Source organism: Bubalus bubalis, chromosome 1 (assembly GCF_019923935.1).
Source record: "Bubalus bubalis isolate 160015118507 breed Murrah chromosome 1, NDDB_SH_1, whole genome shotgun sequence".
NCBI classification, from domain to species: domain Eukaryota; kingdom Metazoa; phylum Chordata; class Mammalia; order Artiodactyla; family Bovidae; genus Bubalus; species Bubalus bubalis.
The window spans coordinates 44,929,550-44,954,726 of NC_059157.1; the positions used below are offsets into that span (position 1 = coordinate 44,929,550).

At 47.0% G+C, this 25,177-nt stretch overlaps 1 protein-coding gene and 2 long non-coding RNA genes across 6 annotated transcripts in view; 2 read left to right on the forward strand and 1 right to left on the reverse strand.

Moving 5' to 3' along the window:
- LOC123465559 (liprin-alpha-1-like) overlaps positions 1 to 25,177 on the reverse strand; it is a gene marked incomplete in the record, with an annotated part of 992,590 nt that overhangs the window by 94,101 nt on the left and 873,312 nt on the right.
- LOC123332155 lies at positions 780 to 14,858 on the forward strand. The gene is made up of 2 exons (XR_006548921.2): positions 780 to 1,288; positions 14,328 to 14,858. It is a non-coding gene; the product is annotated as an uncharacterized LOC123332155 (long non-coding RNA).
- LOC123464551 overlaps positions 16,591 to 25,177 on the forward strand; it is a 21,390-nt gene continuing 12,803 nt past the window's right edge. For 3 of the 4 annotated variants that reach the window (XR_006640799.1, XR_006640801.1, XR_006640800.1), the window contains exon 1: positions 16,591 to 24,303. This is a non-coding gene — a long non-coding RNA (uncharacterized LOC123464551). The remainder of the gene's footprint in view (positions 24,304 to 25,177) is intronic. The other variant, XR_006640802.1, reaches the window with a different exon arrangement.

Here is a 25,177-nt window from a genome sequence, read left to right on the forward strand (position 1 = left end):
TTTCTTTAAATTGAGGTATTGTTGATTTATAATAATTTGTTTGTTTAAGGTGTACAGCAAAGTGATTCAGTGATTCAGCCTCTCAGGTGCTTCCTTGGACAAAATGCATTCCCTTTGGGAGGTCCCTGGGCCATGCCCTCAGAACAGCTGCTGCTGCTAAGTTGCTTCAGTCATGTCGGACTCTGTGCGACCCCATAGACCCACCAGGCTCCCCTGTCCCTGGGATTCTCCAGGCAAGAACACTGGAGTGGGTTGCCATTTCCTTCTCCAATGCATGAAAGAGAAACGTGAAAGGGAAGTCGCTCAGTCCTGTCCGACTCTCCGCGACCCAATGGACTGCAGCCTACAAGGCTCCTCTGCCCATGGGACTTTCCAGGCAAGAGTACTGGAGTGGGTTGCCATTGCCTTCTCTGTCAGAACAGCTAAGAATCCTGAATAGGCAAAGCAGCAAGCATATGGTGGTGCTTGTGGGGGGTTTTTAGACTGAATAAATTATTCTAACAATATAAGAAACTGGAGAAGGCAATGGCACCCCACTCCAGTGTTCTTGCCTGGAGAATCCCAGGGACAGGGGAGCCTGGTGGGCTGCCGTCTATGGGGTCGCACAGAGTCAGACACGACTGAAGTGACTTGGCAGTAGCAGTGGTAGCAATACAAGAAACAAGTCCAGAGGTTAAGAGAGGATCTCCAAACCTACCTTCAAACAGGAGGTCTTGCTCCCTTGAATGTGGGTGTGTGAAACAGCGCTTGGGAAAGGAAGAGGTGTGTCATGAATATTTTGTCTGCAGAGGACAAAGCGGTGTGTAGAGAGGATGTGCAGGCACGTCCCAGGACACTGAGCACACGGACACATGGACTGGACTCTCAGCTCTGCTCTGGGGGCATCACACTCTCTCTACCCCGGACACAGGGTGAGCAGCTCGCACGTATCCTGGAGAGTATGGTCACATGACCTGGACCTGGCCAATCGGTGTGTTCCATCCTCCCTGGCCACCGTGAGTGGCTCAGGACTGGGGCGGTGACCAATCAGGGCCCAGGGCCGGGCCTCACACTGGAATCAAGGGAAGAGGAGGGCTGGTTCTGCCGGAAGGGGTGAGGCCGGGTGAGGTCAGGCTACAGCCGTGGGAGGGGAGTGAGTTCAGCCTGGGGCAGTTGGTGGCCTTCCTGCGCCCGTCAGGGCAGAGCCTCCGGCCTGATAAGGAGGGCGCTGCTGAGCCCGGGGGTTGAGAGCGCCGGTTCCTGCTGTGGTCCCGGAGCTCCCCTGAGACCGGAGGGAGGCCATCTGCCCGTGAGTCCTCTCCTGCTTGTCTGTCAGCTTGTTTGAACCACACTGGATTTTCTGTCCAGCTGGCTACGTGGAGACCCTGGAAATGCTCCTATGTGAATTTTGGCTGGCTTCAGGGAAGAAATGCCAGATGACACTGGGAGACTCCAGTTTAATCTGGATTCAGGTCATGTCTCTTGAAAGTGAAGTGAAAGTCCCTCAGTCGTGTCTAACTCTTGGCAACCCCATGGGCTATACAGTCCATGGAATTCTGCAGGCCAGAATACTGGAGTGGGTAGCCTTTCCCTTCTCCAGGGGATCTTCCCAGTCCAGGGATTGAACCCAGGTTTCCTGCAATGCAGGAAGATTCTTTACCAGCTGAGCCCCAAGAGAAGTCCAAGAATACTGAAGTGGGTAGCCTGTCCCTTCTGTAGCGGCTCAGCGTTCCCAGCCCAGGAATCAAACCAGGGTCTCCTCATGGCAGGAGGATTCGTTACCAGCTGAGCTATCAGGGAAGCCCAGTATCTCTTAAGGCCAGCTATTCATTGATATCTCTTAAGGCCAGCTATTCATTGATATCTCTTAAGGCCAGATATTAATTGTAGGATTAATTAATTGTAGACCCTAATTAGTCTTCATGGGATTAAGCTGGCAACCTGCTAAGGTAGCAATTGATGTCCTTTATCTAGAGGACAAAACGGGGGCTCACAGAAGTGGGTAACACAGCTACAGTAAGGAAGTGTGTACCTAGACAAACCCCCCAGATCTTCTGTTAGAACTCAGGGAAGCCATGTGGTGTGGCTTGTCCATGTGACGGGGGCTAAGGCACCCAGCCCACACTGGATACTGTGGGGACCTGACTTGGTAACTGCCTTCTGGCAGCTCTGAGACTCACAAAAGCAATTTGCACTGAAGAGAGGAGGGACACCTCTCTTCATCCCCCCCACCACACCCTCCGGGTACTCCCACACCCTGCCCCCTTTCTCTTTCTTTGTAAGGGAATAAGTGTCACGCTCATGTGACCACATTGGCTGTCCACTGTTCACGAGCTACCACCTGGAGCTGCTACCGGAGAGGCCAAGAGCCTTTGCCCCTGAGTACCTCTCTTTGCTTTGCACTCTGGGGGCCCTCCTCCACACCTGCACACCAGAGGCCGTTTCTGAGGCATGCAGGGACCCTCCTTCAGTTTGCAACAGGTTGCATCCATCGCTGTCCTTTCAGTGCTTCCCTTGACACTCAGCTCCTGAGCTCCTTTGTCTGCATTGCGGCCCACCTGGCTGCCACGGGAGGGACAGAGCTGACCATGAATCCAAAGCTCAGATCTGACAGGCAGGAATCTGTGTATAAAGGGCCTGATTAATCATGCTGTAGAGGCTGTAGTGGGCTCCAGGGATCCGTAACCAGGGCTTGGGCCAAAGTGACTCCACAGCTGTTTTAATGCCTGGGGAGGGTTCTGGCTACAGTGGGGGTGGGGTGAGTCTCCTGAGGTTCTGAAGGCCCACTGTGCAGGTTCACATGGCACACAGAGAAGAGAAGGCGGAGTCCTTTCCTGGAGCTGGTGGGCTGCGGGCACAGCCATGGATGACCAGGAGTCTGCATCTCACTAGGGGCCGAGGCTGGCGCTGAGGGAATCCTCAGTGAGGATTTTTTTCCTTAAAAGCCATCCTAAGTGACTTCAGCTCCATTGCTTTTTTGCCAAAAACCTACAATGATCCCAAGAGCTTTGTACACTCCAAGGGTGGTGACTGGACGTGGAGCCCAGCACAGACCCAAGTCAGTCCTGCCCTGAGTCCCACGGGCCGGCCACACCCTCCCCCTTCCTTGGCCTGGCTTTCTTCTGCCAGGACCCCCAGAATGGTGGAAAGGCAAGTGTGGCCTCAAGCTGAGGGGCCCAGCCTGGGCTCCAAGCCCCTGGGGGTCCCCTTGGGACGTCTGGTGGACCTAGTTCCCCCTGCCGTGGGGCAGCTCTCTCTCGGGGACTGTCGTGTTTCTTTGCTTTCTGTTGTGATGGGGCACCCCAGTTATCTCGGGGCGATGGGAAGTCTGTTGGTGTTACATGCTCCTGCCTTAGATGGGGAAACGTTATTGCTGCATTGACGCTGCTCACTCGATACTGGGTATCTGTTAAACACAAATGGCAAGGGGAACAGAGCAAAACAGAGAAAAAAATGGAGAGTTGCTGGGTTGCCTCAAGTCTCACCTGTGATTAAGAGTGTGTACAGCCTGCACGTGAACCCGGGTTCCCACACCTGCCAGCTACCAGGTGCCAGGCGCTGATTTTAGACCCCCAGCTTCACTAAGGAGTCATTGACAGATACAGTTTGTGTGTATTTCAAGTCTACATTGTGATGACTTGATGCCCATAGACGTCGTGGAATGATTGCCCCACATACGCATCGCCTCACATGATTAACTCTGTGTGTGTGTGTGCCTTTTATGTTATTCTTATAATCCATGAACACAATACAGATAGCTCTCCATTTTTTTAGATCTTATTTATCTTAGAAGTTTATAGTTTGCTGTATGTCTTGCACATGTTTAATTAGATAACTTGATATTTTCAGTGCCATTATAAATTCCTAATAGAGATAGAATTGACTTTTCTATATCCCTTGGTAAATCCACTTACTTCAAATCATTCTAATTGTATTTTTTTATGTATACACAATTATGTCTGCAAATAAGTTCTTTTTTTCCCCTTTGCAACTGTGATAACCCTTTCCTTTTTCTTGACTTATTGTATGGACTAGGATCTCCAGTACAGTGGTGAACAGAAGTAGTGAGAATAAGTATCCTTGTCTCTGTCCAATTATCAGAGGAAAAGCTTTCACTATTTCACCATCACACAGGATATTAGCTTTTTTGTAGATATTTTTATCAAAATATGTAAATTCTTCTCTGTTAGTTTACTAAGCAGTTTTTTCTTAGTCATGAGCTAAAATTATTACATTAAAAATTCTTAAGTTTATCTTCTGCAGATTTTGAAACAGGTGATTTTTCTTTTATGTGGTGATTTAACTTTTAAAAATTTTGTGATTCTAAAACAACCCCAACCTGATCTCAATGTATTCTCCTTCAGTTGGACTTTATTTGTTAGTGTTTTATTTAGGATTATTTCATCTATACTCAGAGTCTGTAATTTTACTTTCTTGTACTTCTTCCTGGTTGGATTTAGTATCAAGGTTATGCTAGTCTTATAAAACAAGGTTGGAGAGTGTTCCTTGTTTACTGCAAGAATTCCTGTGAGATGACTGTTTTCTTCCCTAGAATTTTGGAAGAGTTGATTGGCAAAACCAGTTGGTTTCATTGTGGGGAGGCTTTTAATTTCAGATGTAATTTTTTTCATGCAAATAAAATTTTCTCATATTGTATGTCTTCTTGGGTCTATTTCAGTAAAGCATTTCCCCCCTGCTAGGAATTTATTGAGATGAGCAGACTCTGCAATTAGTAAGTGAACTGTGGTTCATAATATCTTTCTTATCTGCAAGATGTGTTGTCTCCCCTTTTAAAAATCCTTGATGCTGGTGATTTGTGCTTTGTCTCTTTTTCTTAATAAGTCTTTCTAGGGGTTTATCAGTTTTATCATTCCTTTCAAAGTGCCAACTTTTGGCTTTCTTTTTAAAGAAACTTCATATTTGCTTTCTGTTTCCTTGTTTTCTGCTCTTTTTTTTTTTTTTTCCCATCTGCCTTGTGTTTCATTCGCTATGGTGTTTTTTCTGGTTTCTTGGGAGAGAGGCTTAATTGATTTTTAGCCTTCCTTCTTTTCCAGTATATGTGTTTAAGGCTTTAAGTTACCCTCTAAACATAGTTCGCTGCATCCCACAAGTTTGAATAAGCCAGATTTTCATTATCTTTTAAGGAAAAGTATTTTCTAATTTTCATTGTGTTTTTTAAAATTATTAATCAGGAAATTCTTCAAGCAGTATGTCATTTAACTTCGGAATGTTTGGGGAGGTTTTTCTAGTGACCCTTTTTTGATTTCTAGCTTAATTCCATGAAGAGCCCTGTCTTCGTCTTTTTGGGCTACTGTTATAAATCCCGTAGACTAGCTGATAAACAACAGAAAGTTGTTTCTTGTAGGCCTGGAGGCTGGGGAGTCCCAAGATCACCAGCAGGTGCCTCGTCTGGTGAGGCCTGTTTCCTGGTTCCTAGACTGCCTGCTTCTTCTCCCTGTTCTCGCAGCACAGGAGCCCATTCCCCCCTGGCCTGACCCCTCCCAGAGTGCCTGCCTCCTAGGATCATCACCACCTGCCGGGTGAAGTTTGAGGGCCCATAAACCGTCAGCCCGTTGCAGTCCCTAAGTATACCCTGCATTATTTCAGTCCTTTGAAATAATTTGAGCTTTCCTAATGGCCCAATATATATTCTTTTTGTTATATGTTCGTTGGGCTCTTGAAAATAATATGTATCAGTGGGATGCAATGTTCCATGTGTATCAGTCAGATCAGGCTTGTCACTCATGTAATTCAGATTCCAGTAGCCACGTTGAGTAAAAGCAGAAGTAGGTGAAATTACCTGTAATATATTTTATTTTAGCACACATAAAATATCATTTCAGTGTGTAATCAACATGATAAAACCTAATGAAATAGTTCACATTCTTTTTTTCATGCTAAGTCTTTAAAATCCAGTGTGTGTTTCAGGCTTGCAGCGCATCTCATTGTAGAGCCAGCCGCATTTCAGGTACTTCATGGCTGCAGGTGACTACATACCAGGGGGCCGTTCCACGAGAGATGTGTCTTTAACGTCTCCCACTGGGATTATGAACTCGGCTGTTACTCCTTTTCTATTTCTGTCAGTTTTTATGTATTGATATTTTGAGGTTATGTTATTAGGTACATTCAAATTTAGAATCCTCATCTTCTTGCTAGACTGAACTTGTGTCAGTATGAGATGCTCCTTTTTATCACTAATAATGCTTCTTTCTTTAGAGACTATTTGACAGTGATATTGCCACATCAGTTTTCTGTCCTTGTTGGCCTAGGTATCTTTTAGGTTCACCTGTCTAAAAGATATTCCATCTTAACATGTAGCTCTGTGAATAGTGTACAGTTTTCATTGGAATCAGTTTGACACTTTATCTTTTAATGAGAGTATTTGCTCTGTTTATAATGTTGATATTCAGTGTGTAGACACCATGCTGCTGTGTGTTTTCTGTTTGTCCCACCTAGTCTGTGTTCTTTGCTCTTGCCTTCTTTTAAAGCTATGAAGTGTTTCTCTAGTTCTGTGCTCCTCTGTCAGGTTGTTAGGTGCGCATTTGCAGACACAGCATGTGTTTTACACTCAAGACTAACTTAGTACTTTTACTGCCTCCCTGACTCGACTGTTTCCTCCTGTCACTGTTACACTTTGAACTGTTAGATATATATTTGGCGTTAACATCATTGTTTTGTAGAGTTAATATTTACCCTCACAGTTACCTCGTTGTTGGTCTCTACTTGTTTTTTATATTTCCGTCAGAGACTACTTTTCTTTTTCCCAAAGCACTGCCTGAGTATTTTTTTAGTGCATGTGTGTGGGTGATGAGTTGTCTCATTTCCATTTGCCCTCAAAGTCTCTATTTTGCTTTCACTTTCGAAGAGTATTTTTGTTGAGTATAGAATTCCAGGTTGGTGGTTATTTGTTTTTCAGCATTTTACAGATGTCCAGTCCATTATCTTCTGACTTCCTTGTTCTTGGAAAGTCAGCTCTCAGTGTTGCTGTGCCACTAAAAGCCACACCTTTTTTCCTCTGAGCGCTTGAACATGCTCTTCTTGCCTTAGGCACCTGCAGAGCTGCTGAAACCAATGTGTGGTTTCATCTTTGAGTCAGTGGTCTGATTCTTGAACCAACTCTTGCCACTGTCCCTGTCAGCCAGTTGAGTCGCTCAGTATCTGACCCATTGCGACCCCATGGACTGCAGCACACCAGGCTTCTCTGTCCATCACCAACTCCCCGAGCTTGCTCAGGCTCATGACCATCGAGTCATTGATGCCATCCAACCATCTCATCCTCTGTCGTCCCCTTCTCCTCCTGCCTTCAGTCTTCCCCAGCATCAGGTTCTTTTCCAATGAGTCAGTCCTTCACATCAGGTGGCCAAAGTATTGGAGCTTCGGCATCAGTCTTTGCAGTGAATATTCAGGTCTGATTTGCTTTAGGAGTGACTTGTTGGATCTCCTGGCAGTCCACGGGGCTCTCAAGAGTCTTCTCCAACTCCCCAGTTCAGAAGCATCGATTCTTTGGCGTTCAGCCTTCTTCATGGGCCAACTCTCACATCCATACATGACTACTGGAAAAACCATAGCTTTGACTAAATGACCTTTGTCGGCAAAATAATGTCTCTGCTTTTTAATATGCTGTCTAGGTTTGTCATAGCTTTCCTTCCAAGGAGCAAGCATCTTCTAATTTTACTGTCTACAGTAATTTTGGAGCCCCCAAAATAAAGTCTGTCACTGTTTCCATTGTTGCCCCATTTATTTGCCACGTAGTGATGGGGCCGGATGCCATGATCTTCATTTTTTTGAATGTTGAGTTTTGCCAGCTTTTTTACTCTCCTCTTTCACTTTCATCAAGAGGGTCTTTCGTTTCAACCCCTGGAGGCATTTCTTATTCCCCTTTCTCTTTTCTCCACCATGAGAGTCCCCATTTATACTTTTTAACAACGTAGTTTAACAAGGGGCTCCTTCACTATATTCTATCCTTTTTTTCTCTCTTATATATATTTTTTACCTGACCCATCTTTCAGTTCACTGATCATCTCTTCAGCTATGTCCAATGTGATGTTAAGGCCAGAGACTGAGTTCTTAAATTCAGTCACTGTTATTGTAAAGTTCGAGAGTCGGTTTTGATTCTCAGAAATTTTTCCTTTTGTCAAGTATATTTTTCAACAGGTGACATTTGCATCTGATACCTCTAGCATACCTCTGATATGCTGATATACATCTGATACCTCTGGATCTGGTTCAGTTTTTTTTTTCTCTTGGTCCTGTTTGTTGTTACACCCTCTTTGGTTTTTTGATTGCATGTTGGACATTATGTTTGGAAAACCCTAGAGGTTCTGAGTGATGCTGTCTTCGCCAGAGTCTCCTCTGACACAGACCTCCAGTGGGGACAGAGCTGTCTGTTCACTCAGGGCCTGATGGACTTGAGGCTGGGGGTTCCTTGTAAGCTCAGTCTCAGCAGCCTTCACCCACCTTTCCCCCTGAGCCCAGGGAGGAGCTTTCCCGCGTCTCCATCTGGAAGCCTGGGCTGCCTCCCAGGGCCGCCCTCTTCTCAGCAGGTCCTGAAGCCCACCATCTGTCTCCTGAGCACCACGAGGTGACAGATAGTGCTCAACCAGTTTGGGCAGAGTGTTGGGTCCATTTTCTGACATCCGAACTGATTCACTAGGCCTGCACTCAAATTTTTGTCTTCCCAGCCCAAGGAACCGTCCAGAGCTGTGTTATCCAGTCCCCTCCGCTTGACTTTTTTCCTGCCTTTTCTTCGCAGAGTCGGCTTTGTTCAGATGGCCCGAGGGAAGGAGCGGGCCTCTCAGTCTTCAGCTCCCTCACTGGGCTTCCCTTTTGTTTGAAATCTTGGATTGTGGCTGCCTAAGGACCTCTTTTTAAACTGTGTTTAGCTTTTCTAGTTCTCGGTAGGCTGATCTACAAGCTGCTTGCATCTGTCACTGGAAGTGGGGACACCCTGGGTGTATTCTGTCATCTGAAGCCACATGTAACAGTCACAGTACTTGTATTGATCAACTTTGATACTGGGGAAAACAAGAACCAGGTGTCCTTGCTTAGTACCTACGGTTGTGTTTCTGGTCAGAATCCCCAGCTTGCCCGGGCTGTTTCAGTGCCACGTGAACTTGGGAAGGAGGTGGAGCAAGCAGCCCACACGGCCTGGACACAGAGGAGCCGGTCTCCCCTCTGCCCTTGCCCCTGCCGGCCCAGGGCAGGCCTTGCGATGACAGGCTGCTGGTGGTGGAGGCCAAGGCTGAGGAGGGAGGGGTTACGTGACCTGTATTCTGTGACATGGTCACATGTGGGTTTTCTATTTCAGTTTGGAAAAATGACTGCTTTTAGTCTTCCCTCCAGTTTCACTTTAAGGTGGAAAATGAAGATTTTATTCTTAAAGTTGAGCACAGTGATTTTACAGTCTTTTTGAAAGCAACAGTTGAGGTTTTAAAAACACATCTCAGAGAACTCCAGTAGATAAAGCCAAAAAAAGAGAACGTGTTCAGGGTGAACTGCAGGCGGGACCCCAAACTGTACTCTGTCTCTCCCAGAGTGTGTAATTCGTGAGATGGGTGGATATAGGACCCCAAGCACCCTGGGGACCGAGGTCCTCAAATGACAGCAGAGGTCCAGGCTGAGCCAGGAGCAAGTGGCCTGTGCTCTGGCTAGTGGAGAGCCGCGAGGGTGGGAGTGGGGCCAGGAGAGGGGTGGGAGACTCGGGGGCGGAGGGTGGTGCAGCACCTGGTGGGCTCTGGGAGGCGCTGGCTGTCGCGGCTCGAGGCAGGGACACCCCTGAACCTCCACCTTGCAGCCCCCACGGGGCAGAGTCATCTGACAGCCCAGGGTCGAAGTTAAAAGGGCGAGTTCACAGCAGGTTGAATGAACCCCTGTACCCACTGTGGGTTCATTTTAAGTGCCTGGAGCGAGGTTGGTCAAGCCCTTGCTGAGCTCGAGGGAGGGAGTCAGTCAGGGAGGACCGAGCTCAGGGTGAGAGTGAGGGGCAGCTAGCGTGGTGAGTCCTCCTCAGCCGGGTGGGTTCTGGGGACGCCCTTGAGTTCATGGGTGCCCTTTCAGTAGCCTCACTGGAGGCTTGTTTGGGGCTTAAAGGGGGGCAGAAGCCCACTTAGAAGATGTGCTCATTCCCAGGGGTGGTGGTTTCTGAAGGAGTTCATACTGGTCGGTTCGACTGTGACCCAGTACCTTGCAGGGTCATGTTTGACTGGGGGCCTGAGCCACGGGCACGGCCTTCCTTCTCCCGCACCCCACACTCACCTGTCGTCTTTTTGGCAGCCCGTCCCCCCTCTCTGCACCCTTGACGGTGGGCCTGAGCCCAGCCCCCCTGTTACCACAGAGCCCCTTGTGACTGAGTGGGTTCCGGTTCCGGGCTCCTAGGAGACGTGCTGGAGGCAGAGCCTTCATGCCATTTCTCCTTGAGACAGTGGTGCTAGTGGTCATAGTGTGAGAGCAGCGGTCATAGTGTGGGAGCGGTGTGTGTGAGAGTGGTGTGTGAGAGCAGTGTGTGTGAGAGCCGTGGTCATAGTGTGAATAGCAGTGGTTGTAGTGTGAGATTGGTGGGTATCCTGCCGTGAAACAGCAGTTGCCCCCGAGTGGGGGGCTGCCCCCATCCGCGAGGATGGGTTGCAGCAGGGCCCGCCTGTGGGCGCTTTTTCAGTGCTGCAACCCCAAGGCAAAGGCCAAGACAAGGAAGAACTTGGCCTCGGCCCAAGTCCTGTAAGGAGAGTGGCCTGAGGGGATGTCAGGATGCATTTAACAGGAGGCTTCCTGTGTGCTGTTTTAGATCTGTCAGGAATTCTCTGCTCCTTATTAATTCCTGAATACTCAGGAATTAAGAGGAGAGGCAAGCCTCTCCCGCGGGCTGAAGAATCCAGGCATTTCCTTCATTAATTTTTCTATACAGTGATAAGTACCCTCTTCCTTCTTGTGAACCATACGGTAAAAGTGACTGCTTACAACTCTCTCTCTCTTTAATATGGATCGCCTATGTTTTGTAAGTCTGGAATTTTAATTTTTATCTTTGCTGAGAATAACTACCTTGTAAGACAGTATATATTTCCACATCATGTTGATTAAAACACCTTTGTTCCATCAGAGCTCTGGTCCCCGTGTCTTTCTTTCTCTCTCTCTCTATCTCTTTTTCAGGCTGATCCCTTGGAGCTCTGCAAAGGCTCTCTGAGTTCACTTTCCTGCCCGGGCTTCTAAGACCCTCTCGAGAAGGCACTCTGTGTGTTCACTCCATTGAGAGGGCACCTGAGGCCTCCGTGAACAGAGCAAGTCCCGTGTCGGGGGCTTTATTGGCTTTCTGCATAAGCCAAGGACTATCAGCCTCTTTCTGTCCCTTACCTTCTTATCGTCAACTCCAGACCACCAAGTTCTGGTCCATTAAAGGACCTCAACAAGTGGCACCCAGAACAGGGACTTGGTACACGTAGGCAGATTCTTGGACGGAGTGACCGCAGGGCCTATTGAGGCCAGTAAGTACTAAGACATGGGTAAAAAGGCTGGAAAGCCCCATCACTTTTCTACTTTACTTCATCACTTATTTAAAGTTCAGGGATCTAAGGAAATGCATGCTGATTTTTTAGCTAGATTAGAAACTGCTATTTCCCGTAGTGTATTTGGAGAAGCCAAAAGGCAACTAGAGAAATTATTTGCTTTACAACTCTCTCTCTCTTTAATATGGATCGCCTATGTTTTGTAAGTCTGGAATTTTAATCTTTATCTTTGCTGAGAATAACTACCTTGTAAGACAGTATATATGCCCACACCATGTTGATTAAAACACCTTTAATTACTTGCAAATTACTTGCATTATGTGATAATGCAAATCAGGGATGTCAAAAAGCTATAGCTCCAATTCATGAGAAAGGGACTATTGATTATTTCAAGGCTTGTCGCAATCTAGGATTAGAAACTCAAAAGATGCAAATGGTAGCTGAAACAATAGCTGCTGCCTTAAGAAAGGGAAATAAAGGATGCTTTACATGTGGAAATAAGAACCATTTAAAAAGGGATGGCCCTAAGAAAGCTTAAAAAAAAAAGAAAAGAAAAATATATAAAGATAAAAGACCTCCAAAAATCTGCCCTCGCTACAGTAGAGGAACGCATTGGGCTAAAGATTGTAAGTCTAAATCTGGCATTGAAAGGAAACCTATTCCAGAAAACTGCAAGCAGGGACCCCCCAGGTCCCCTTCAGCAAAAACCTGAGACAAATTCCATCTTTTACCTGAAACCCTCAACATCTGGCAGTGTTGCCATCGATATACCAGCTTTGGTTTTAGATACTATGAAGTTAACGAGCTCTACTTAAATTCAAATTCACGTGAACTGAAAAATATTAAATATATATAATTATTTAAATATGAATATAATTTAAATATAATTGTTTGCTAATCTAATTAAGACATGTCTTAAGTCATCAACATTATATAATACTTTTCTTATGCCTAGGTTTAAGGTAAACTAAATTTGTCAACAAAAAGGTAACTCTTTATATATATAGATCTATATATAGATCTATATATAGATATATATATGTATGAGATAAAAACTTTTGGATAAACTGTTAAAAGTAATTATAGTTTTAATAGAATAATCTATTATTATAATCTGTTATTGTAATCTAAAATAGTCTCTTAGGATTAGAATAACTTAAATTTCTAGAGTTGTACTAAAACTAAATAATAAAAGTTTATTAAACAGCTAGGTCATTTCCAAATAAAATAAGATTTTAAAACATTAATTACTAAACATTAAATTCCTCTTACAAAAAGTTTTTCTTACAGAAAAACTAAAGAGATTTTAAACTATTAATAAATATATTTTATAATGTATAATATATTGATATATATAAATATAAATATATTCACCAATCTATAAAATGCTAATATACAAGACACTTCATAGTTGCTAAGGAAAAGTGAGATATATGCTTTTAATAAAAAGATATAAGATATGACATACTGAGATATACATCCCACATTTTCCCTGGGGGCCACTTCTCATTTAACAAACAATACAATTATTAAAATAACTTGGAAGAATGACGAGCCTATTTGGACAGAGCAGTGGCCCCTCACGAAAGAGAAATTACAGGCGGCTAAGGAACTTATAGATGCACAACTAGAATTAAAACATATTGAAGAATCTTGTTCTCCTTGGAACTCTCCTATTTTTGTCATAAAAAAAAAAAAAAATCTAACAAATGGCGTCTCCTAACAGACCTTAGAAAAGTTAGTGCATCTGTGAAACCTATGGGTGCATTGCAACCAGGACAAGATTGCTTTTTTAATATACCTTTACACCCTTTAGACCAATAGAGATTCGCTTTCTCTCTCTCTTCTCCTAATCATATTAGACCTCATAAACGGTACCAATAGACTGTACTGCCACAAGAGATGATGAATTCTCCCACCATGTGTCAGTACTATGTAGCCAAAACCCTTGAGCCTGTGAGAAAGCAATTTCCTAACTTTCTTGTTATTCACTATATGGATGATATATTGTTTTCGGCTCCATCTATCTTAAACACTGAACACATGTTTGATGTAGCTCAACTATGCTTTAAAAACTCTAGATTAATCATTGCCCCTGAAAAAATTCAAACCTCTACACCTCACTATTACTTGGGGTTCGTTGTTAATAGGCAACACATTACTCCCGAACTAACTCAGATCCGTGCTGATAAATTATCAACCTTAAATGATTTTCAAAAGCTCTTAGGTGATATTAATTGGATTAGACCTTCTTTAGGCATTGCTAATTATCAACTGAATAGTCTATTTAGTACTTTAAAAGGAGATCCTGATTTAAATAGCCCTCATTCACTTTCTCAAGAGGCACGAGAAGAACTCTGTTTGGTGCAAAATAAATTACAAAAACAATTTCTTACTCGCATCAAAATAGATTTACCTCTAGAATTGTTTATACTCCCCTCTAATTCTCCCACAGGACTTATTGCCCAACAAGAACACCCAGTAAAATGGATCTATACCCGTTTTATGGAAATAAAGTCACTTACACCCGACCTTGATTTAATTGCTCTAATCGTTATCAGTGGAAGAATTAGGACTAAAACTCTAATTGGCTCCGATCCTCATAAAATTGTAATACCTATCAATAAATACATATTACAGGTATTCCTTATAATCCACAGACACAAGACATAGTCAAAACAAATACATCACACACTAAAGTTACAAATAAAAAAAATTTTAAAAGGGGAATACACAGGTACACTACTGTCTTCCTTATCTAAAGCAGACTTTACTAGGTTCTAACATTTTCTAAACCTATAACTATTGTTACTACAGCTTTATTTGTTTTAAATTTTTTAACCTCTTCTTAAGATTCGACCCAAGGGGGCCCCCGGCATTCAAAATGGAGATGAAATAAGAACCCCAGGAAGAAGAAATTCCAATACGGGCCATGTCTGCTCCAAAAATCTCCAGAAAGCACCACCCTCGGCGGCATCACCCCGATGATCTCCTCACTTGGAGACAAATAAAAGCCCTACTAATCAAGCTGAAAATTTGGTCTCTCAACAAGGGTTGCCTCCGAGTCCTGAATACATTCTCCTGGCAATGCTCAGTCTTTTGGCCTGTGCCTCCCCCTGCTCAAGCTCAGACTAACACCCAACCCCCCTCTATTACAGGTGGTCGAATGGACAGAGAGAGGACCAATCATTTCAACTAATGACTCTATACATATGCTTTCTCCCCTAGTACATGAAAGGGCCTTCACACCCTGGGCAGGAAAGAAAACTAATTAATATTTCTTTAGGCTATGAAGTCCTTCCCTTGTGCATGGGCCCAGCAAAATTGTGCATAAACGTCAGCCGACAAATTTGGGCTGACAAACTTGGGCTTTCGTCCTGCCTCCAAAAGAAGACTTTCAGACACTGCTTGGATTATTTACTGCCCTTTCTTCGTCTGTAAACCATGTTTATACTACTGAAACTTTAGGGAAAGAGTTAGGGAAAGAACAAAGAACTTTATGCAAAGGGTTTACGTATAAAAACTTTACTTATACTCCCATTCCTTGGGACAAATGTCAAACCAAATCAAGAAAATCAATGTTTGTGGCTAATCATACAATTGTTGATTGGGGGACCCCATGGTATGTGGTTATCTGACTGCTCAGATGATATTAACAACACTGTGTGTGATATGGAAGGTCACTGACACTATGATGGAACATTACTATGACAAACGACTTCTTGAGTGGCTTGACCGTGGATTAGCCCCACCTCCTCCTAAGATCGTCCTCGATAAACAGAGTGGGTCTGAACAATGGGCCATTTGGAAACTTGCTGCGAGCATCAGAGCACCGAAGAACTTGGAACTTGGACCGGACATTTCATAGGGACCAGTCGTCATAGTAACTATTTCTTTTGCTACAGTCAGTCATATTTTATACAGGCCTGTGTCCCACTTCCTTTTGTTATAGCCATAGAAAATTTACAATTTAATAAGACTTTTACGTTCTGTAACTTGTATTAATTGCAAACTATATACTTGTATTAACTCCTCTATTTCTTTAAGCTTTTTGTGTTATTCCTGTTCACGTCAATCATAGTGCCTACAACTGGGAACAAATCAAATTTCATTTACAAAATATACGTGATAATGCCTCTCTGAATGTACAATTACTATAAAAGAAAATCTTTAAAACCTTTTCTAAAAATCTGCCCTCTTCCCCTAATTTGGAAACCTTAGCTGAACAAATTACCTGGGCTAGACCCACGAGGATGGTTTCAAAGTATTACCCACAGTATCGGGTCTGGAACTGTAGCTTTGGTGATTGTCTTGATAATTATATTTGTTGTTTACCATCGCCTTTCTATAAGGTTGGTTAATACTAACCAAACTCATTTGGTCAAGACCTTTTTTTTACAAATTTAATAAAATAGAGGGAATTGTCAGGAAGCATTTAACAAGAGGCTTCCTGTGTGCTGTTTTGGATCTGTCAGGAATTCTCTGCTCCTTATTAATTCCTGAAGAGGAGAGGCAAGCCTCTCCCGCGGGCTGAAGAATCCAGGCATTTCCTTCATTAGTTTTTCTATACAGTGATAAGTACCCTCTTCCTTCCTGTGAACCATATGGTAAAAGTGATTGTATACAACTCTCTCTCCCTTTAATATGGATCACCTATGTTTTGTAAGTCTGGAATTTTAATCTTTATCTTTGCTGAGAACAACTACCTTGTAAGACAGTCTATATGCCCACACCATGTTTGATTAAAACACCTTTGCTCCATCAGAGCTCTGGTCCCCGTGTATTTCTCTCTCTCTCTCTCTCTCTCTCTCTCTCTCTCTCTCTTTCAGGCTGATCCCTTGGAGTGCAGAGGCTCTCTGAGTTCACTTTCCTACCCGGGCTTCTAAGACCCTCTCGAGAAGGCGCTCTCCATCTTCACTCCATCGAGAGGGCACCTGAGGCCTCCGTGAACAGAGCAAGTCCCGTCTCAGGGGCTTTATTGGCTTTCTGCATAAATCAAGGAATATCAGCCTTTTTCTCTCCTTTACCTTCTTATCGTCGACTCTAGACCACCAGGTTCCAGTCCATTAAAGGACTTCAACAAGGTGAGAGCAGCCAGGGACTACGCCCATCGGATTGGCCCTCACCCAGTGAAGCATTGGGGTTGTGTTTCATTTTGTTAGCATAGTTGTGGGCCCTGCTGGCCAGGGCATTTTGGCCTTAGTGGGCAGGATCGACCCCAGCAGTTTACCTTGTAAGAGGTTGTGCAGGTGCCACGTAGAGGATGGGCGGGGGCCCCACAAGAAGGGAAACACTGGCTGGAGGAGTCACGGGGGCATGTGGACTGAGCTATCAAGTCAGTCCTTGAAGCAGAAAGGCTAAGCCCCTTAACGTCTCCCTTCTTCCAAGGAAAGAATACACTGGCTGGAGGAGTCTCTGGGGCATGAGGATCGAGCTAGAGAGTCAGTCCTTGAAGCAGAAAGGCTAAGCCCGTTAATGTCTCCCATCTTACAAACCACAGAGCAATGTGTCCAGTGTTTTAATGACGGGTACCTACTGCTTACGTGTATGACATACACCCTCATAGCTTCACATGTCTACTACATGCCTCTTACAAGTGCTGGGCACTGTTCTGGGTGCTGGACACCCAGTATGTAGTAGGGGATACGTAGCCCAGGATCTTTCTGTTTCTGCAAAGAAAAACAGAAGAACGAAAGACTCCGTGTGGTTCAGCTTGAGCAAGTTCACCACGTGGACGGCCCTGCGTGCATGTAAATTGTGGTAAAATACATATAACATAAATTTTACATTTTACCCAGTTGACTGAATGACTGGGTGGCTTCAGTGGAGTCAGGCTAACAGATGGCCTTGGGGTGCCATCTGCCTTTGTCCCAGAGGAACACTCCAAAGCTTGGTGGCCTTGTAGACCTTCCCTTTATTCTTCACTCTCCCCAGTGGCTCTAGGTCATTGGTCTGTGTGTCATTTAAGAATCTCTTTATCCACTTTGTTGCTAGGTTTATGTTTTGGAAAGCTTCTCAGGCGTCCCTGGGTCTTGAGAAGGCAGGCTTGGATTCCGGGTTCTCCCCTGCTGCGTGCCTGCCAGGTCGAGGTGGAGGCCAAAGGCCAGTCTGAGTTGTGGTGGTCTGTGTGGTCTTGGGGTCAGTGGACCCCCTCTTCTCTGGAGGGGCAAGGAGATCCTTTGTGTGAAGCCTGGAGAGACTTGACAGGGTCAGTCTTCACAGTCTTGCTCTCTTTTTAATTTATGTTTGCATTTAGTTTCTCATTTAAGTGTTTTCTAGGAGTTTCCAACTCCTAGTGTAGAACTCAAAACATGCAGGGAGCAGCTTCTTAAAAGAGAAGGAGAAATTGCTGAACTGAAAGCAGAAAGAAGCAACACCAGGGTCAGCAGGGGGATTCTCACGTGTTGACATTTGCCCCACGTGGGTCACCGCTAGCCTCCGTGTTGCTGTCTTTAAACTCTTGTCTGATTTTCAAGTCATTTTTCACATCTTCCCACTGAGAAGACCAGGGTGGATCAGTTTGTGGTTCTCATACCTTACTTCAAATTTATGATGAGAGCTAATGTAATTTTAGTACCTTTGAGAGGGGAGTTCTCAACTTACATTTTTGTCCATGCTACACTTTGTGTGGGATCTTAGTTCCCCAATCAGGGATTAAAACCCATGACCCCTGCAGAAGGGTGGAGTCGTAACTACTGGGCCCCTGGGGAAGTCCACTCTTAACTTTAGACTGAACTGGCAGGATTCCAACGTGCCTTAGCATGTTTCCAGCTGTAGCGTGAGGCTGAAAGGAGCTGTCGGGCCTGAAGTCAAGCATGAGGTTGAAAGTGCCCCTTTGGCCCTGCCCTGCAGCTGCTGTTGGAGCACCTGGGGTTACTGGTTGCCCGGTACATTCCATCCTTCCGGATTACAGTGGGCAAGCGGCAGGCACAGTCCCCAGCTAACATGACCAGCGAGGTGGAGGTGCTCAGGGCACTGAAACTGCTGTTTGAGCACCACAAGGCCCTGGACGAGAAGGTACCAGCCACCCATCCATCCTGGATTTGTACACTTAGTGCCTTGTTTTGACCTCACCGAGTGCCTGGAAGTGCTGTGTTCCTTCCCTCTCAAAACAGGGCTAAGGCTTCCTTTCCCCCTTAGGGACTCTCCTACGGCTCTCTAAGCCATGAGGAAGACCTGACTAAGGTGATTGCACTCAGGAAGTCATAGAAAAGCAGTCACAGGAGGAGAGCCAGTTGAAGGAGCGCCTGGCAGCCCTCTCTTTCCACGTTACAGATCTGGAGGAAGACCTGGACACGGCCAGGAAGGACCTCCTCAAGTCTAAGGACAGGAACACGAAACTGCAGTGGGACATCCGCGAAGTGAGTGACGGCGGTCGTGTCTGCCTGAGGTGGACTGTGGGTCCCTTCTTCTCCCGGTGATCTCAGCCTTGGGATGGCTGCGTGAGTAAGAGCAGAGCACTGCAGAGACCACAACTGGCTGCCTCCCCACCTCTGCGTCGAGCTCTCTGGGGTAGAAGAGGCCTGGTCCAGGCAGTCCGTTGGCAGTGGACCAACACGAGGGCAGCCCTGGCACTGTGCTGCACCCTGGGTGTGGACTCCTCCTTTCCACAAGTTCTAGGGGGCCCAGTGTGCTCCTTTTGTAAAAAGTCATTCATCCATTCATTCATTTCTTGGCGTATAGTGGCTTTACACTGCTATGCCAATTTCTGCTGTACAGCAAAGTGAATCAATCATCTATCTATCTATCTATCTATCTGCCTCTCTTTTAGATTTCCTGCCCATTTACTTCACCACAGAGCACTGAGTAGACTTCCCTGTGCTGTACACTAGGTCCTTACTCATGGACTTTATGTGTAGTATCAGTACTGTATATATGTCAACCCCAGTCTCCCAGTTCATCCCCGCCTCCACCTGCCTGTTGAATGCTGAAATTTCCTTCTGATTCCCTCAGACGAGTCTGGTGACATCTGTGGAGCCCGTTCTCTCAGAGAGATGGGAGCATGCTGTGTGGGCTCTGCTGAGGCAGCTTGCCTGGCCATCTTCTCTAGTTTTCTGAGGTTCCGCTCCTTGAAGGGATGTGTGCCAGTGATACCGGCGGTCAGACAAGTCGTGGCGTCTGCTCACCCTGGGATCCTCAGGCCCGAGCTGTGTGACCGTGTGGAATCATAATGTTTCTGGCGGTCGTGTCTGCGGGGGTCATGATTTATGAGAAACATCCCGGGGATGTGGCGCTGCTGGGGGAATCGTCCCCACTGCCAGCCAGCCAGCCAGCCAGCCACCCTGTCCTTCTGGTGGGGAAGTGTTGCCCCGCGCTGCCAGTGGGCAGTGGCTGGGGATGGAGAGTCAGGCGGGGTTGTGCTGGCGCGGCTGTTGGGAGCGTTGCCCGGAGCCCCGTGAGCAGCTGTGGGGCCGTCCGTTGGTGGGCGGCCTGCGGTGTCAGGCGCGCTCGCAAACCCTCCCAGAGCAGGGTCACTAACAGCATGTAAATTGTGGTAAAATACATATAACATAAATTTTACATTTTACCCAGTTGACTGAATGACTGGGTGGCTTCAGTGGAGTCAGGCTAACAGATGGCCTTGGGGTGCCATCTGCCTTTGTCCCAGAGGAACACTCCAAAGCTTGGTGGCCTTGTAGACCTTCCCTTTATTCTTCACTCTCCCCAGTGGCTCTAGGTCATTGGTCTGTGTGTCATTTAAGAATCTCTTTATCCACTTTGTTGCTAGGTTTATGTTTTGGAAAGCTTCTCAGGCGTCCCTGGGTCTTGAGAAGGCAGGCTTGGATTCCGGGTTCTCCCCTGCTGCGTGCCTGCCAGGTCGAGGTGGAGGCCAAAGGCCAGTCTGAGTTGTGGTGGTCTGTGTGGTCTTGGGGTCAGTGGACCCCCTCTTCTCTGGAGGGGCAAGGAGATCCTCTGTGTGAAGCCTGGAGAGACTTGACAGGGTCAGTCTTCACAGTCTTGCTCTCTTTTTAATTTATGTTTGCATTTAGTTTCTCATTTAAGTGTTTTCTAGGAGTTTCCAACTCCTAGTGTAGAACTCAAAACATGCAGGGAGCAGCTTCTTAAAAGAGAAGGAGAAATTGCTGAACTGAAAGCAGAAAGAAGCAACACCAGGGTCAGCAGGGGGATTCTCACGTGTTGACATTTGCCCCACGTGGGTCACCGCTAGCCTCCGTGTTGCTGTCTTTAAACTCTTGTCTGATTTTCAAGTCATTTTTCACATCTTCCCACTGAGAAGACCAGGGTGGATCAGTTTGTGGTTCTCATACCTTACTTCACATTTATGATGAGAGCTAATGTAATTTTAGTGCCTTTGAGAGGGGAGTTCTCAGCTTACATTTTTGTCCATGCTACACTTTGTGTGGGATCTTAGTTCCCCAATCAGGGATTAAAACCCATGACCCCTGCAGAAGGGTGGAGTCGTAACTACTGGGCCCCTGGGGAAGTCCACTCTTAACTTTAGACTGAACTGGCAGGATTCCAACGTGCCTTAGCATGTTTCCAGCTGTAGCGTGAGGCTGAAAGGAGCTGTCGGGCCTGAAGTCAAGCATGAGGTTGAAAGTGCCCCTTTGGCCCTGCCCTGCAGCTGCTGTTGGAGCACCTGGGGTTACTGGTTGCCCGGTACATTCCATCCTTCCGGATTACAGTGGGCAAGCGGCAGGCACAGTCCCCAGCTAACGTGACCAGCGAGGTGGAGGTGCTCAGGGCACTGAAACTGCTGTTTGAGCACCACAAGGCCCTGGACGAGAAGGTACCAGCCACCCATCCATCCTGGATTTGTACACTTAGTGCCTTGTTTTGACCTCACCGAGTGCCTGGAAGTGCTGTGTTCCTTCCCTCTCAAAACAGGGCTAAGGCTTCCTTTCCCCCTTAGGGACTCTCCTACGGCTCTCTAAGCCATGAGGAAGACCTGACTAAGGTGATTGCACTCAGGAAGTCATAGAAAAGCAGTCACAGGAGGAGAGCCAGTTGAAGGAGCGCCTGGCAGCCCTCTCTTTCCACGTTACAGATCTGGAGGAAGACCTGGACACGGCCAGGAAGGACCTCCTCAAGTCTAAGGACAGGAACACGAAACTGCAGTGGGACATCCGCGAAGTGAGTGACGGCGGTCGTGTCTGCCTGAGGTGGACTGTGGGTCCCTTCTTCTCCCGGTGATCTCAGCCTTGGGATGGCTGCGTGAGTAAGAGCAGAGCACTGCAGAGACCACAACTGGCTGCCTCCCCACCTCTGCGTCGAGCTCTCTGGGGTAGAAGAGGCCTGGTCCAGGCAGTCCGTTGGCAGTGGACCAACACGAGGGCAGCCCTGGCACTGTGCTGCACCCTGGGTGTGGACTCCTCCTTTCCACAAGTTCTAGGGGGCCCAGTGTGCTCCTTTTGTAAAAAGTCATTCATCCATTCATTCATTTCTTGGCGTATAGTGGCTTTACACTGCTATGCCAATTTCTGCTGTACAGCAAAGTGAATCAATCATCGATCTATCTATCTATCTATCTGCCTCTCTTTTAGATTTCCTGCCCATTTACTTCACCACAGAGCACTGAGTAGACTTCCCTGTGCTGTACACTAGGTCCTTACTCATGGGCTTTATGTGTAGTATCAGTACTGTATATATGTCAACCCCAGTCTCCCAGTTCATCCCCGCCTCCACCTGCCTGTTGAATGCTGAAATTTCCTTCTGATTCCCTCAGACGAGTCTGGTGACATCTGTGGAGCCCGTTCTCTCAGAGAGATGGGAGCATGCTGTGTGGGCTCTGCTGAGGCAGCTTGCCTGGCCATCTTCTCTAGTTTTCTGAGGTTCCGCTCCTTGAAGGGATGTGTGCCAGTGATACCGGCGGTCAGACAAGTCGTGGCGTCTGCTCACCCTGGGATCCTCAGGCCCGAGCTGTGTGACCGTGTGGAATCATAATGTTTCTGGCGGTCGTGTCTGCGGGGGTCATGATTTATGAGAAACGTCCCGGGGATGTGGCGCTGCTGGGGGAATCGTCCCCACTGCCAGCCAGCCAGCCAGCCAGCCACCCTGTCCTTCTGGTGGGGAAGTGTTGCCCCGCGCTGCCAGGGGGCAGTGGCTGGGGATGGAGAGTCAGGCGGGGTTGTGCTGGCGCGGCTGTTGGGAGCGTTGCCCGGAGCCCCGTGAGCAGCTGTGGGGCCGTCCGTTGGTGGGCGGCCTGCGGTGTCAGGCGCGCTCGCAAACCCTCCCAGAGCAGGGTCACTAACAGCATGTAAATTGTGGTAAAATACATATAACATAAATTTTACATTTTACCCAGTTGACTGAATGACTGGGTGGCTTCAGTGGAGTCAGGCTAACAGATGGCCTTGGGGTGCCATCTGCCTTTGTCCCAGAGGAACACTCCAAAGCTTGGTGGCCTTGTAGACCTTCCCTTTATTCTTCACTCTCCCCAGTGGCTCTAGGTCATTGGTCTGTGTGTCATTTAAGAATCTCTTTATCCACTTTGTTGCTAGGTTTATGTTTTGGAAAGCTTCTCAGGCGTCCCTGGGTCTTGAGAAGGCAGGCTTGGATTCCGGGTTCTCCCCTGCTGCGTGCCTGCCAGGTCGAGGTGGAGGCCAAAGGCCAGTCTGAGTTGTGGTGGTCTGTGTGGTCTTGGGGTCAGTGGACCCCCTCTTCTCTGGAGGGGCAAGGAGATCCTCTGTGTGAAGCCTGGAGAGACTTGACAGGGTCAGTCTTCACAGTCTTGCTCTCTTTTTAATTTATGTTTGCATTTAGTTTCTCATTTAAGTGTTTTCTAGGAGTTTCCAACTCCTAGTGTAGAACTCAAAACATGCAGGGAGCAGCTTCTTAAAAGAGAAGGAGAAATTGCTGAACTGAAAGCAGAAAGAAGCAACACCAGGGTCAGCAGGGGGATTCTCACGTGTTGACATTTGCCCCACGTGGGTCACCGCTAGCCTCCGTGTTGCTGTCTTTAAACTCTTGTCTGATTTTCAAGTCATTTTTCACATCTTCCCACTGAGAAGACCAGGGTGGATCAGTTTGTGGTTCTCATACCTTACTTCAAATTTATGATGAGAGCTAATGTAATTTTAGTGCCTTTGAGAGGGGAGTTCTCAGCTTACATTTTTGTCCATGCTACACTTTGTGTGGGATCTTAGTTCCCCAATCAGGGATTAAAACCCATGACCCCTGCAGAAGGGTGGAGTCGTAACTACTGGGCCCCTGGGGAAGTCCACTCTTAACTTTAGACTGAACTGGCAGGATTCCAACGTGCCTTAGCATGTTTCCAGCTGTAGCGTGAGGCTGAAAGGAGCTGTCGGGCCTGAAGTCAAGCATGAGGTTGAAAGTGCCCCTTTGGCCCTGCCCTGCAGCTGCTGTTGGAGCACCTGGGGTTACTGGTTGCCCGGTACATTCCATCCTTCCGGATTACAGTGGGCAAGCGGCAGGCACAGTCCCCAGCTAACGTGACCAGCGAGGTGGAGGTGCTCAGGGCACTGAAACTGCTGTTTGAGCACCACAAGGCCCTGGACGAGAAGGTACCAGCCACCCATCCATCCTGGATTTGTACACTTAGTGCCTTGTTTTGACCTCACCGAGTGCCTGGAAGTGCTGTGTTCCTTCCCTCTCAAAACAGGGCTAAGGCTTCCTTTCCCCCTTAGGGACTCTCCTACGGCTCTCTAAGCCATGAGGAAGACCTGACTAAGGTGATTGCACTCAGGAAGTCATAGAAAAGCAGTCACAGGAGGAGAGCCAGTTGAAGGAGCGCCTGGCAGCCCTCTCTTTCCACGTTACAGATCTGGAGGAAGACCTGGACACGGCCAGGAAGGACCTCCTCAAGTCTAAGGACAGGAACACGAAACTGCAGTGGGACATCCGCGAAGTGAGTGACGGCGGTCGTGTCTGCCTGAGGTGGACTGTGGGTCCCTTCTTCTCCCGGTGATCTCAGCCTTGGGATGGCTGCGTGAGTAAGAGCAGAGCACTGCAGAGACCACAACTGGCTGCCTCCCCACCTCTGCGTCGAGCTCTCTGGGGTAGAAGAGGCCTGGTCCAGGCAGTCCGTTGGCAGTGGACCAACACGAGGGCAGCCCTGGCACTGTGCTGCACCCTGGGTGTGGACTCCTCCTTTCCACAAGTTCTAGGGGGCCCAGTGTGCTCCTTTTGTAAAAAGTCATTCATCCATTCATTCATTTCTTGGCGTATAGTGGCTTTACACTGCTATGCCAATTTCTGCTGTACAGCAAAGTGAATCAATCATCGATCTATCTATCTATCTATCTGCCTCTCTTTTAGATTTCCTGCCCATTTACTTCACCACAGAGCACTGAGTAGACTTCCCTGTGCTGTACACTAGGTCCTTACTCATGGGCTTTATGTGTAGTATCAGTACTGTATATATGTCAACCCCAGTCTCCCAGTTCATCCCCGCCTCCACCTGCCTGTTGAATGCTGAAATTTCCTTCTGATTCCCTCAGACGAGTCTGGTGACATCTGTGGAGCCCGTTCTCTCAGAGAGATGGGAGCATGCTGTGTGGGCTCTGCTGAGGCAGCTTGCCTGGCCATCTTCTCTAGTTTTCTGAGGTTCCGCTCCTTGAAGGGATGTGTGCCAGTGATACCGGCGGTCAGACAAGTCGTGGCGTCTGCTCACCCTGGGATCCTCAGGCCCGAGCTGTGTGACCGTGTGGAATCATAATGTTTCTGGCGGTCGTGTCTGCGGGGGTCATGATTTATGAGAAACGTCCCGGGGATGTGGCGCT